This window comes from Octodon degus, unplaced genomic scaffold (genome assembly GCF_000260255.1).
Source record: "Octodon degus isolate 3935 unplaced genomic scaffold, OctDeg1.0 scaffold00018, whole genome shotgun sequence".
Lineage (NCBI taxonomy): Eukaryota > Metazoa > Chordata > Mammalia > Rodentia > Octodontidae > Octodon > Octodon degus.
Window position 1 is genome coordinate 19,673,137 of NW_004524594.1, and position 13,440 is coordinate 19,686,576.

Genomic DNA, 13,440 nt, shown 5'->3' on the forward strand with positions numbered 1-13,440 from the left:
CCACATGCTCACACCTCTGGGCAGGCAGGGTCCCCAGACTTCACCCTCCCAGGGCATTGGTGCCCCTGCCTCTCAGGCATTGTGGCCGCCAATCTTGGGCACACTGCCCCAACTCTCCCTCTCAGCCAGGACAAGGCCCCACCGCCACCTCCAGGTCTCCCTTGCAAGGGTTCGTGGTTGAGATCTGCCTCCCCAGCCCAGATGCTGCAATCCCTCACCACTGCCATCTGTTGTTCCCATAGGGCTGTGGGTGCAGCCAGACCCCACCACTGACCCCTGGCCCAACTACTAGAGCCTGTGGCTTGTCCCCCAAGGGATGAGTTCATGGAGAAAAAGAGACACGTCTCCCACTGGCCCATGCCTGCCGGCTCAGAGAACTGCCGGGAGGCTCCTTCCCACGAGGGTCTGGGTGGCAGGGCTGGCGGGGCCCGGGGGCCTGGACAGTTTGCTTTGGCCTTGTGGATCTGGATAAACTGGAAAAGCAAAAGGGCCACACTGGGCACCGAGCCGGGCAAAGGAAGTGCTGCAAAGGGTTGGGCACAGGCCCGGGCGGTGTTCACAGGCAGCAGTCATGCCCAGCCCCACCTCTGAAACCACCTGCCTGAAGCCCATGCACCAGCCCCGCCGCCACCAGCCACCGCCCCCCCAGGCCCTACACACAGAGCCCCTCCGCAGTGGGAAGCCCTGGGCCAGCCAAGCACAGGCCTCACTCTGTGCCAGATAGTAATCAAACCCACCCTGATGGTGATCGATGGAGGGGCTTGGCAGTGCTGGCCTGGCCACGCTCCAGCCTCACCTTCCAGCATCAGGGACACCGAGGACACAAATGTGAGCTTTGGCAAGGGACAGCACATTGTCTCCCAGCTGTGGGAAAATGCTTAATGCACAAACATTTCCTTAAAACAAGCTTACAAGGAAATGTTCAAGATGGCCTTATTAAAGATAATCAGCTTGGCTGAACAGGACTAAACTAAATTAAGTCCTTATCCAGGCCCTGAGAACCAGAGAAGTGGCCCAGGACATCGCTACAGCAGAGACTGGTGGCAGGCAATACTCCATGGTTCTGTTCTGCACTTGGTTTTGAACACTTGTGGAAGTTTCCAGGTCAGATGAGTGTGGAATCCCCCACCGCCACCATACCCAAGTTCATGAGGACATGGCTGACAGACCTGGGGAGTGGCTGCAGGAATCGGGGCCTCCCGGGCCACTGTGCTGGAATGTCAAGGCCTGGCTTCATCTCCGAATCTGCCATATGGCCCCGGGTCCTGGGACCCAGGCTGGTAGCCAAGGAGGAGCCTGGGGCTAGGTCTCCCGCCCTCTAGCCCGCTACAGAAAGCCATTTTTCAAAGGTGTTTCCCAGTAGCTTCTCTTGAAGGAAGGGCTCTTTTGAGAAGCTGGCTTGGGCTGGAGCCAGGCAGAGATGTCTGAGGGCTCTTGGCAAAAGCAACAGCCTCCTGAGATTAAAAGTGCCTTTCTTGGTTACTCGCTCCCTCATGGTGCCAGGTGAACGAGCCACAGGGGCACCAGAGGCCCAGCAAGGCCGGAGTTGTCTTACCCAGACTAAAAGATGGGGGTTGGGGGCTGACCACAGGTGTGCCCCGCCAATCCATGGAAACCCCAACCCAGTAGGCTGGGGCTCGCGTTACAAAGGACCCACGGCGGGCTGTTCAGACAGGGGCTCCCAGAGGACACTGTGCTGTTTGTTCAGGGATCAGTAGCTATTTGACAGAGAGAGGCCCAGACCAAGGACAGGCAAAGCCAGAGGGCTCCCAGGCCCTGCCGGCTGACACGGCAATCGGTGTGTGCACAGGGAGTCTTATAAAAGTGGCAGCCCCCTTACCCGCACAGGGCCTCTTTCCAGGACAGAGGCGGCAGTGTGAGGGGACACACGCTCCTGATGATGCAGTGCAGGCATCAGCAAGCCGGTCACCCTCTCCCAGGGCCATCTTCTCTCTACACATACACTGGTGGCCTCCTTGGGCATGGCTGCTGCACGCCCTGGTGCTCTGATGGCCAGCACCCAAAAGGCTCCTAGAAGCCACTAACATGCAAAGCCCCACATTTGCCACTACCAGCTCCATGTAAGCCGCCAGGCCCAGACAGTCCTATCTCCATGAAGTGGCCGGTAATGGTGACAGGGACCAGGTTTTTCCACTACTACAGGCAACAAAACCCACACTGAAGACCAAGTCCCCAGGAAGGGATGAAGGCGACATGATCAAGACCCCCGGCCACCTCCTGCCAACCAAGACCCAGAGGCCACACTTGCCAAGGCCCATCTGTGCAGGGCTGGTCCAATGGCCAGGACCCAGGGAGGACCGCCTGTTTCTCCTCATCCTCACTGCAAGCTGGTGATGGAAGGACTGTCGTTATTTCCTGGCTACAGATTTAAAGCAGGCCACTGCTCCGGCCTCCCAAGACTCGTGCGCTGAGGGCTGCATCCCTCAACAGGTAACTGGGCCACACGAGTAGCAACCTCACCAGTGGACTAATGGATGGATGCATTCACAGAGGGATGGCTGGGGGGACCTGCTGGAGGAGTCACGAGGGGGTGTGTGCCTCAAGAAAGGAACGTCTTACGGGGCCAGGGAGATGGCTCAGTGGAATAAGCACTTCCCTGGCAAGCACAAGGGATGAGTTCAATCCCCGGTTCTGCAAAAGATAGATAGATAGATAGATAGATAGATAGATAGATAGATAGATAGATAGATAGATAGAAAGAAAGAAAGAAAGGAAGGAAGGAAGGAAGGAAGGAAGGAAGGAAGGAAGGAAGATCTTGTTCCCAGCCCCCTTCTCTTTCCTTGGTCCTCGCCCTCTACCTTGCTTCCTAGCCACATGAGGTGAGCGCTCTCCTCCACACCCCTCTGCCATGGTGTCTTCACCTCACCTCAGGCCTCAAGCAATGGAGGAGTCTGCTAACCATGGACTAGAGCCTTGAGACCAAGAGCCTTGGTCCTGTCACAGTAGTGGAAAGCTGACTAATGAAGGTACCAAGGCACAAACGAAGGCAGAGCTAACAGGCCACAGGCAGAACACACTGCACCGGGTCCTGTCCAAACCACCTCTGTCATCCCCACTCGCTTCAGAATTATCAGCTAAGATTGGTGCAGCAGAAAGAGGCATGGGCCCATCTTACAGACCTGGGCTCTGAGGGTCGGAGAGCACAGTAACATGGCCACGGCCACACGGTCTGGCGCTACAGCCATTCCTGCCCTTGACCTCTCAGCCACTGCCTGACCCTCTCCTTCTTGGTGTTAACAAACATTCAGCCACTCAAGGAGATGCCAGGAGGAGAAGCAAGGAGAAAAGCTGCCCGCTGCTCAGAGAAAAGAGCTGCACAGGATAAAGTGGCCCCCAGATTCCTGTCACCAGAACTTTAAAGTATAGGCTTATGGCAGGAGGCTGGGACCGTGCTTGTTTTTGCAGGGATGGGCTAGAATCCAGGACCTCGCAGGGAGGCAAGTGCTCCCCCACTGAGCTACACCCCCAGCCCTTTTTATTTTTGCAACAGAGTCTCATAAAGCTGCCCAAGAAGACCCAAAAATTCACATTTCTCAAAGCTTTTTATACATGGGGAGGGGAAGAGGGGTTGAAGGGGGGGTAAGGGAATGGGGCAAAAAACCAACACGTTCTGTCATGTACAGGTACAAATTATGGTGAATGTGATTGTTATGCGCATCTACAATGTACCAATAAAATCTAACTATAGGGGCTGGCCAGATAGCTCAGCAAACTAAAACACCTGCTTAGGCAGAGTGCAGGGCCAGGGTTCGATCCCCACCCCAAGGGCATGCTGAGATGGCGATTAAGACTGGGAGTGGGAGCACTCACCTGTAATCTCAGTGCTTGGAAGGCTGAAAACAGGAGAATCACTATGAGTCCAATCTACATAGTAAGACCCTATACACCCCGTACTAAATACATTTTTTAAAAAAATCTGACTGGAGGGGTAAAAACAATATTTTAAAAATGTCATGGTTTTCCTGCCTCAGCCTCCCCAAAAAGCGGGATCGCAGCTACGTGCCACCATGCCTGGCTAACAACGAGGCACCCGGATCCCATGCAGCTAAGCAGAGGTCATACTGCAGGAGGTGGGCCCTAAATCCAACATCAGCGGCACACAGGGAGGCCAGCTGGGCCACAGGAGGCAGAGGTTGGAGTGATGCATCAATAAACAAAGGAGTGACAGGGGTCATCAGGAGCCACAGAAGCTAGGAGGAAAAGAAGGGTCCTCCTCAGCACCCTCGGAGGACGCGGCCACATCTTAACTTGGAAATCTCCCTTCCAGGGCTGTGAGAGGAAATGGGTATGCTGTCAGAAGCCCCTGTGGTGACAGCACCCCGGGACTGGGGGAGGCGAGAGGGTCTGCTGCAACAGCGCCAAGTGAGTCGCCACCGTCTGCCACAGTGTCAGGGGATCGGAGAGGGTCATTTTGCTCTAGGGGGAAAAAATACCAAAACAGAGCCCAGCATTCTCTACCAGGAGCATCAGTGCTGAGCGTTTCCTGCCCACGCCAGCTGAACACAGCCCCCTCCGCTCTGCCAGCTTCATGTCCCTGCTCCAAGTTCCCCTCCGCTGGCCGCGGGCCACCGCCGCTAGCCGGAACAGAGATCACCGTCCTGCATACCCATGGTCACGCGGAGTAACTGCATCTTAGTTATGCAGCGAAATGTCCTTTCAGGTGGAAAGCAAGACCATCTGGTCCCAGCACCCCAAACACATTCCTGGCACTTCGCAAAAATGCCAAAGGCATCTGATGAGGGCAAGAGCTTCCTACGGGGAACGATGCTGGACTGCAAAAGGGACCTGGCATTGTGGCCCTACGCCTGCACCAGACACGCATCCCCCAAAGAACCCAGTCCCGCCACCTGTCACCATGTGTCAGAGCTGAGATGGTGGGCCCCATGCACCTTTCCTCCTCACCTCTCACTCCCTGCAACTGCTGCCTGCCTTCAGACTCCCTAACAATGACAATTCCTGCCTGTCCCTGTCCTCTCTGAGGTGACCCTGATCTTGGAGGGTCTCCAATATCAATGCAATCCCTCTGTCTATGAGAAGGGTCAGCATGAATGGTCTGGCTCCTGGAGGCACCAGCCCAGGAGTGCACAGGGTCAGGGTATTAATGTTGGGGGAGGATGTCTAGAAAGTTCTGTGCCTCAGTTTCCTCTTCTGTAAGACAGAAGCGAGGATGTACGAGTGTCCAGGACACACCATACATGGAGCACACCTTGCAGTGGTCACCACTGACAGCTGCAGGTACCCAGGGGCTCCTCAATCTGGACTGTGACACTGAGGGTCACGTGGCACTTGCCCACCACGGGCTCACATGCCTCTTGCTCTCTTTTTGCCAACATCCCCAGAACACAGAACAGTGAGAGCCACGGGTGGCCCCACCTACAGCGGGGGGGTGGGGTGGGGACCACAACTCACAGCAGGATAAGAATCGGAGGATGCGTAGCAGCAGATCGGGGCCACCTCCCATCCACCCATCCTCTCAATCGAGTTACTCCGTGAGCACCTACCACATGCCTGGCTCTACCCTGAGCACAAGGGACTCAACCAGGAATAAAATGAAGCCCTCATCCTTGGGGGTAAGCAAACCACAGGGAAGTCTCATGACAGACCCCACACCAGAGGATGTGCTTCATGTTGCCAGGAAGATAGAGAGAAGTGGCCGGTACTCTCGGGACAGTGCAGGTCACATTGCAGAGACTAGGGCAGAGTCAGCCCCCATCACTGGCCAGCACACCTAGGCCTTAGTTTCTCCTCTACCTACTTCTCAGCATGAGGAGGGTCTCCCATCTCGGCTTGGTCACCATGCATATCCCCCCACAGGACTTTGACTATCTGCAAAGTGGGGCCCCCAGCTGATGCTTGCAGCACTGCAGGATATAGAGCCTCATTTCTTTGCCCTGACAAATGGTTTTTCCCAAACATGTACCTGACACTGGGCAAGGGCAGTAGAACAGCCCTTGAGACCCAGGTTTCTGGCAATACAGTGGAGTGGAGCGAATACCAACAGAAGGTCTTTGGACTACACAGGTCACCCAGCATGGATCTCCAGCCTCTCCCCAGCACCCAGATTCCCACTGCAGGGGTCAGGCCAGGGACCTCAAGTTTGCAGAGGGACAGGAGAGCCTCTATGTGGGGGTGAACAGGCACTTCCTGGCCATGGCTACAGCTGATCAGGCCCACCTGGGGGGCCTCTGAACCACAGGGGTGCCAGGGAGTAGCCCCCCTCATGATACCCTTTCCCCTCAGAGGCAAGGACCCCAGAACTCAGCCAGGGCTGACTGCAGATCCTATGCCAGCGCAGGGCACACATCTCGGCCACCACCCAGATTCCCTGGGAACTCTGAGGCCAAGGAAACCAGCAGAGTGAGCACCAGAGAGGGAGCCCAGGCTGGGACGCCTTGAGGTCCCTCGTGCACTGGCCTGGGGCCAAGGAGGGTTCCCAAGGGGGAGGTATCTAGCAGAGAAGGCAGGGAAGAGTTCCAGGTAGGGCTGCTGCCGGGCCCTCCGCAGGGCCTGGTGCCTGCGCTGGTAAGGCTGGGGACCAGGCCGCACGTTTAACGCCTGGAGCTCTGCTGCCCTCCACTGGCTTGTGCAGGAACTGCGTGCACCCTGGGCAGTGGCTCTCCAGGTGTGTTTGGCTTACCTGCCAATCCACCTGGACACTCTGGAACCTGATCACTATATGCAAACCTACATGCAAATAAAATATATGCAAATAACCTCTGGGCACCTAGCCCACTGCCAGTAAGACACCACTTGCATTTGCTATCATCCAAGCTGGCTCTACAGGCAACTCATGGGTTTCAAGGTGGGACGATGCCACTGCACCCCAGACCCAGTGGAACCAGCTTGGCTACCGAAGCTGTCCTTGGCTGCTCCCCAGTGCTGCTGCCTGGGTGCCTTCACCTCTGACAGGTAGGCATCAGAACTCAGAGCTGTGTGCAGACTCGCAGAGAGGGTAATGCCCAGTGAGGAGGGTAGCTCACAGCCCTGCGGGGAGCCCCCAGTCTGCAGCACCAGCCACACTGAAATGCAGAGCTCCCTCTTTCTCCGCATCGCTGGAGCAGGCTCTGGTTGGGCAAGAGAAGCCGGGCAAGCACAAAGAGCTTCACATGAGGCTTCGCCCCTTTGCACGACCACAGCCCCAGACATCAACCCAACTGGGCCTCATGGTCAAAGAATCTGAGGTCAGCCTACAACTGGGCCCACTGGGGTCAGAGACAGACATGCCCGCGTACCCTCCACGCTCATCATACTCTCTGCCACTGATGACCAAACCCCTTGGGCAGGCAGCTCCAGGCTGGTACCACCCAGCCTCCCACCTGTCCCATGCACCCTGGTGGGCCCACAGTGGGTTTTGTGGGCCCGATGACAGGCCCTGTGATGTCACTGGAGCACCCTCTGCACAGCGGGCATCGCTTGCCCGGTCCAGGCAGTCTCTGGGGTCACTACTTCCACACAAAACCTAGAAAAGCTCCTCTGGGATAGAGGCAACCAGGACCCAGCCTACTAAGGACTATGTGTGTTCCAGGGCTTGCCTGGGCTTTTCAAGGAGAAAGGCAAGAAGTACCGCTTCTTCATGAAGTGTTTCCACTTTCACTGTTTCCCTTGGCATCGGCCCTAATGCATGGGGCTCAGCTGCCTGGACACTGCGAGCTGAGGTCTCAATATGAACTGCTACTACCTAGCTGCACGCAGTGGGCTCCGCCCACCTCCGCAGGCTGCCATGCCAAGCCACCTCTCCAAGCTGCCACAGCCTAGGTGGCTCAGAACAGCAGAGATTTACCCTTTCCCAGTTCTGAGGCCCAAGTCCAAAGCCAGGAATCAACAAGGCCATGCTCCTCAACAGCCCTGGACAGCACCCCCATCTCCACGGCTTCTAGAGGTCACCGGCCCTCCTTGGCTTGTAGCCCCATCACCCCAATTCTTGCCTCCATCTTCACACCTGTCCTCCTCTAAGTGACTCTGTCCTCTTGTTGCAAGGACACTGGACAGTGTGCGAGGGCCCGCCTCATCTCAGAGGCCTCTGCTTATCCCCAAGAAAGCATTTCCAAAGTACTGCAAGATCAGGACTTCAGGATATCTCTTGGGGGACATCATTCAGCCCACTTCAGTGTGATGGGCTCTGGGGGTGGGAGGAAGAATACAGGGTTCTGAATGTGGCCCTCACCAGTGGCTCCAGCACCCCCAAGAATTATGATCCGCAGTATGCCAGGCCTGTGCCCCAGACCCTCCAAGCCAGAGAGCAAAAGGGGGCCCCTGCCACAGCCTGTAGGAACTCAGCTGGAGGCCAAAGCTGGGAACCCTGGAATGCTAGCAGAGCAGGTCACTCCTGCCTGCCCTGACCCCCACTGATGGGCTGCTTTACTGGAACAGTGGGGGCTGGGGCATTCTGCATACCTGTGTACCCACAGCACATCTCCAGCTATGCTATAGTGGGGTGGGGACCAGAGAAAGCCTGGAGGAGGATGGCCCAGCCACAGCCAGGCCACTAAGCTCACCCAGAATGGGGCTGAAAACCAGGCAAAGCTCCTCTCAGCCCTGGGATCCAGCACAGACAAGGATCCTGGGAGATCAGGGGAGATAGCCACTCAAGGTGTGTGCACTAGGTAAGAAAACTGAAGGGCAGCCATGTCCCTGCAAAGGTCAGGGGCCCGGGCCCTCCTTAGCAGATGTCCCAGAGCCATCCTATTCTGAGACAACTGCTACCTCTCCCTTACTGAAGTCACGCAGGCCTTTCGGGGACTCCCAACATCCTGCCACTGCTTCTCCATGTCACCTTATCCATGCACCTGAAGGTGCCTCAGGCCATCATCTGTCACTGTTCTGAGTCACCAGACCACAGGCATAGGCTGCACACTTCACCCCGGGCATGGTGTCAGACATAGGGACAGTCACAGCCCTAAGCACCACCCCCATCCTCTGGGCCCTGGGAGTTCTCTGGCCCCAGATGGGTGAGGGCCCTTAAGAATGTTACCCGTGTCCCTGGCACCTCCTGCTTCCCCGCTTCCTTCCAGATCCACCCTCAGAGCACAGGAGAGCAGAGCAGGAGCCTCTCTCCTGGGGCCTGTGTTGCAGCTACTTCTGGGGCTCTGCAGCTGGCTCCTTCCTCCTGCCTCGGCCTCCCCAGTCAGCCCCCTTGATGTCTGAAATATCAAGCGCCGGCAGGCTGGCGCTCCACTGAGACCAGTCACTGTGGCTCAGCCAAGCCAGAACAGAGGAGCCAGAGTCCCTGGCCAGGTGGGGAGGGACCAGCACACATGCTCTGAAGCTCCCTCTTTCTACCAGCCCCCCACCTCCTTCCCCGAAAGACAGAAGGGCATGTGCTGCGCATCTGGACACTGGAGGAAGCAGGTGCAGCTCACACTCCACACCCTGGTGCCCCATACAATTCTGGATGGTGGCCAAGAAGAGGGTCCCAGCCTCCAGCCTCTGGGTGCCCAGGGACTCCTGCAGACCCCAGGCAGGCACGACACAGTCTGGCCAGGTTCTTAGAGTCCAGATGAGTCAAGCTGGGGCCAAGCCACATGTCCTGCCATGGTGGAACAGAGAACGGAGCAAAACTAGCGTACACCAGGTCCTCTGACAGCTGGAAAGGGCCTCTCTGCAGCAGCCCCTCCCCAAGGGCTGCTTCTTAAGAGCTCTCCATCAGTAGCTATGGCTAAAAGAAAAGCAGAGGAGGAAAAGGCTGGGGAGGGTAGATAGTAACTTGTACTGGTCAACTGCTCAGAGTGTGACCTTCTACCCAGCAGCATGGCTCTTATTAGAAAGAAACTTCCGGGCCCCTCCCAGGCCACCCTGCTCAGACTCAGGGTGACATGGGGGACCTATGCTCCAGCAAGGTTTCCAAAGGGCTCTGATGCCCAGGTACCCATGGAGACCCCAGCCTGGCACTTGGGAGGCCCCAGACTTCAGAACCAGCCTCTCTGTGTACCCGGCTCCTCGGGGCTGCTGTTTGCCCAGGTACAGCCCCAGCTGCAAGGCCCAGTGGGCAGGAGGCAGGTCTGGCTCACCTGGCGACAGGTGTTGCTGGGGCCGGGTTGGGGTGGATTAACCAACTGCTGTTGGAACTGGGAACCAGAGGGGCCCACCCGGGTCTCCCACAGGTGTGGGCCCTGCTGCCCTCATGTGGCTCCAACTAGCGACCCAGAAGAATAGCTCAGCCCCCAAAGTGTGGGTGGAGGGTGGGGCGGCGCTTCCACGCCAACCTCGGCCGTCTGCTGGCCACTTTGATGTGAGGGGCATTATCTGAGCCCCACGCCTCCTCCTTTAATTTTAAAGGGTGGTGCGGTGTGCCTAAGTTCCACTCTTTTTCTTTTTAAAGCAAGGAATTGTTCTAACCTTTGAATAAGAACCACCAATTATCTCCAGGGCCGGAAATCCAATCCAGGCTGATGGGGGACAAGGGCCAGCCCTCCTGCTGTGCAGAGCAGGCAGAGACCACATGAAAGGCCCAGCCCCGCTCCCTGAGACCCCGCTCTGAGGACCCAGCGACAGACTGGCCATTGGTCCTGGACCTCCTCCAGCCGCCTGCGCAGGGATGGCCAGTGGGAGGGATCCAGGAGGACCCAAAGGCCACTGCCCTGACAGCATGGGGCCACCGGGCTGGCCGAAGCCCCGCTCTGGCCATCCATGCCCTTGATCCCACTGCAGAAGACACCCCGGCCCACCGTGCTGCAGTCCCTAGCACTGCACCTCCTGCCACCACCCAGCCTCCCTCCTTCACAGCCACCCCTACCCCATCCTCCAGCTGGCACATCACCCCACTTGACCACCTGTCACTCCCCACTGTGCTCTGCACCTTCCTCCACATGCAAAACAGCAACACAACCTCTTGTCACCTCCCAGGGCCACCACATGGCACTGGTCCCTTCAAGCAAAACTCCCTGGGGAGCTGACCACCTCTGTCCCCTCCTAGTCTCCTTCCTTTTATTTTGCTATCTGGCACAGGTTGTGACATATGTGTGCATTAGAAAGTTGACAAACACAGGACTGTGTGTCCCACTCAGCCCCACATACAGTCCCTGCACTTTGCCATCTCTGTCTCCCTAGAGGTGACCAGCCTGCTGGACAGTCTCTGGTTGCACACAGACAGGGGACGATGGCAAAAGCCAATCCTGTAGATACTGGCAGTTGTCCTGGCATCTTGGGGAGAGGACTTGTTCACAGTATTTTTTTAACGGCTTTGACCCAAGTTGGCTGAATGTAAGGAACAAGAATGAAGAGACACAGAAGCCAACAGCACGGCTCACATGCCAGATTCAATGACAGCCATGACGCTGCCACTGTCAACTCCCAAATGAGGCTGTTCAGTCCTCCTCCAAGAGGGCACGGAGGCGTCCCCAGGCAGGGCATCCGGTGAGTGAGTCTCACTCGGCGCTCAGGGTATTTTCTACAGCACCAGTGAGGCTCGGGGCCCTTTCCCCTCCCTGTCCAATTAGTCCACAGAAAGGATGCAACTACCTTTGCTCCTGTACCATCACATTCGTATTCAACCAGCTCGCCAAATTTCCTAAAAGTACCATTTAGAATTGTAATTGATAGATTCATTTGGGGAAAAGACATTTTTATAGACTCAACTCCTGTCCCCCAAAACAGAAAAACAGGTGGGCAGAATTCTAACAAGTCCACCATGACCCTCCACCTGTGCAATCTCCTCCCAGCGCTTGTAGCAGGTCCTGTGGAAGTGAGGTCACCCGACGCCTGGGTCATGCTGTGGGTGGAGCACAGCTGGTTTCAGGAAGAGGTGACAGTCTTGGTGGGCCTTGACCTTATCAGATGATACTGTAAAAGCCCAAAGGCTCCTTTAATATATTTTTAATTTCTTTTTTTGAGACAGGGGCTCACTACATAGTCCAGGCTGACCTTGAACTCATCATGGAGCCCAGGCTGGCCCTGAGCTCACCGGGGTGCTCCTGCCTCAGGCTCCCATGTGCCAGGATTACACACGTGTGCCACCGTGCCCGGCTAGTCTCCTTGAGGTAAGGGGGATCTGAGGCGCTGTCTATCACTAAGACAACTAGGAACCCACACAGCAAAGCATACAGGGCCTACAAGTGGCCCCAGCTGACTCCCACAGGCAACCACAAGCAGCCACACTCGACCAATGACTCAATGAGCTAACTCCTGCCCAGAGTGTCCAGGAGGGACGCAGCCCCGACACCCTGGCCTGGCCACTCAGACCCTGAGTAGAGAAGCTGCTGAGCCCCTTGGGACGTCTGACCCAAAACTGTGAGTTCTGGAATGGCACTAGGTCAAGCTGGCTAGCATGTGGTGACTTGGTTCAAAGCACAGGTAACTGACACATGCTCTGCTTGTGCCAGTCCGCACTGGTTGATGGTCAGGTTTCGCAGTTTGGGGCTTGGGGGAAGTTTCTCTTCAGTGGTGAGCAGTGAGCCCAGAGTCTCCCACATGCTCGGCCCTACCACTGGGCCACAGCCCAGGCTGAAGCCTCCTGTCAATGACCTTCAACTTCTTTCATTCAAATTTTTTATTTTTTACTATTTAAATAGTATAAAAATGTAGCTTGGGGCAATTTGCAGCTAATATTTAGAAAAACAACTGCTTTTAGTATGACCTTACAGTAAGGTATTTCGTTGAATTCTTACTACTTTTAGTAACTGGCTTTTGTATGTAGAAAGTCACATTACTTGTGAAGAAGGGGTCACACTTCCTTCAGTGCTGTTTCATCTACGGCTGCACCTGCCTGCCTCCACTGAAGGACTGGCAGAGACATCTCCCCTCCAAACAGCCCCCTTTAGGCAGCCAGGCACCCGCAAGGGGCATCTCTGCAGGAAGAGGGCAGGGATTTGAAGCTCATAACTGAGCGAGTAATGCACTAAGGAGGAGAACCAGTCAGAGAAAGCCTCACAGCCACGGAGCAGGGGGAAACCGGAAGTACCCAGAGCTGGCGACCTGGAGGTATTGGCAGACGGGCACGTGTGTTCCCTAGGTCTGTCCTCCTGGGAGCAACAGGGCCCTGCCAGCCATAAGCAGGTCCCAGAGCCACACTGTGGTTCCCAGACACTCATCTTCTCTGAAAGGAACAGAAAGGCCCCTCGTGGACAGAATGGGGCAGGGCGGGCACAAAAGGATCCAACACCAGGCAAAGGGGCTCCTTCCAGCCAGGACCCACTGAGTAAGAAAAGCCCTGCTCCACACCAAGGGGAGCAAGAAAGATAAGAAGGAAGGTGAGAGGAGAGAGGGGACAAGGACTGAGGAGGAGCAAGGGTTTGAGATCTCTACCCCCACTCCGATCCTGATGGCAGAGGCAGAGGGGATGCCTGTGGCCACCTCACTGCCCACCCAAGGCCTGAGCATCCACCCTGGGGAGCCTAAGGCTAAAAACCCCCATCTCAGCAGGAGCTGCTGAGGGACCCAACACCTCCTCAGGAAGTGCAGCTGCCAGAGCACAGGGGTGGAACC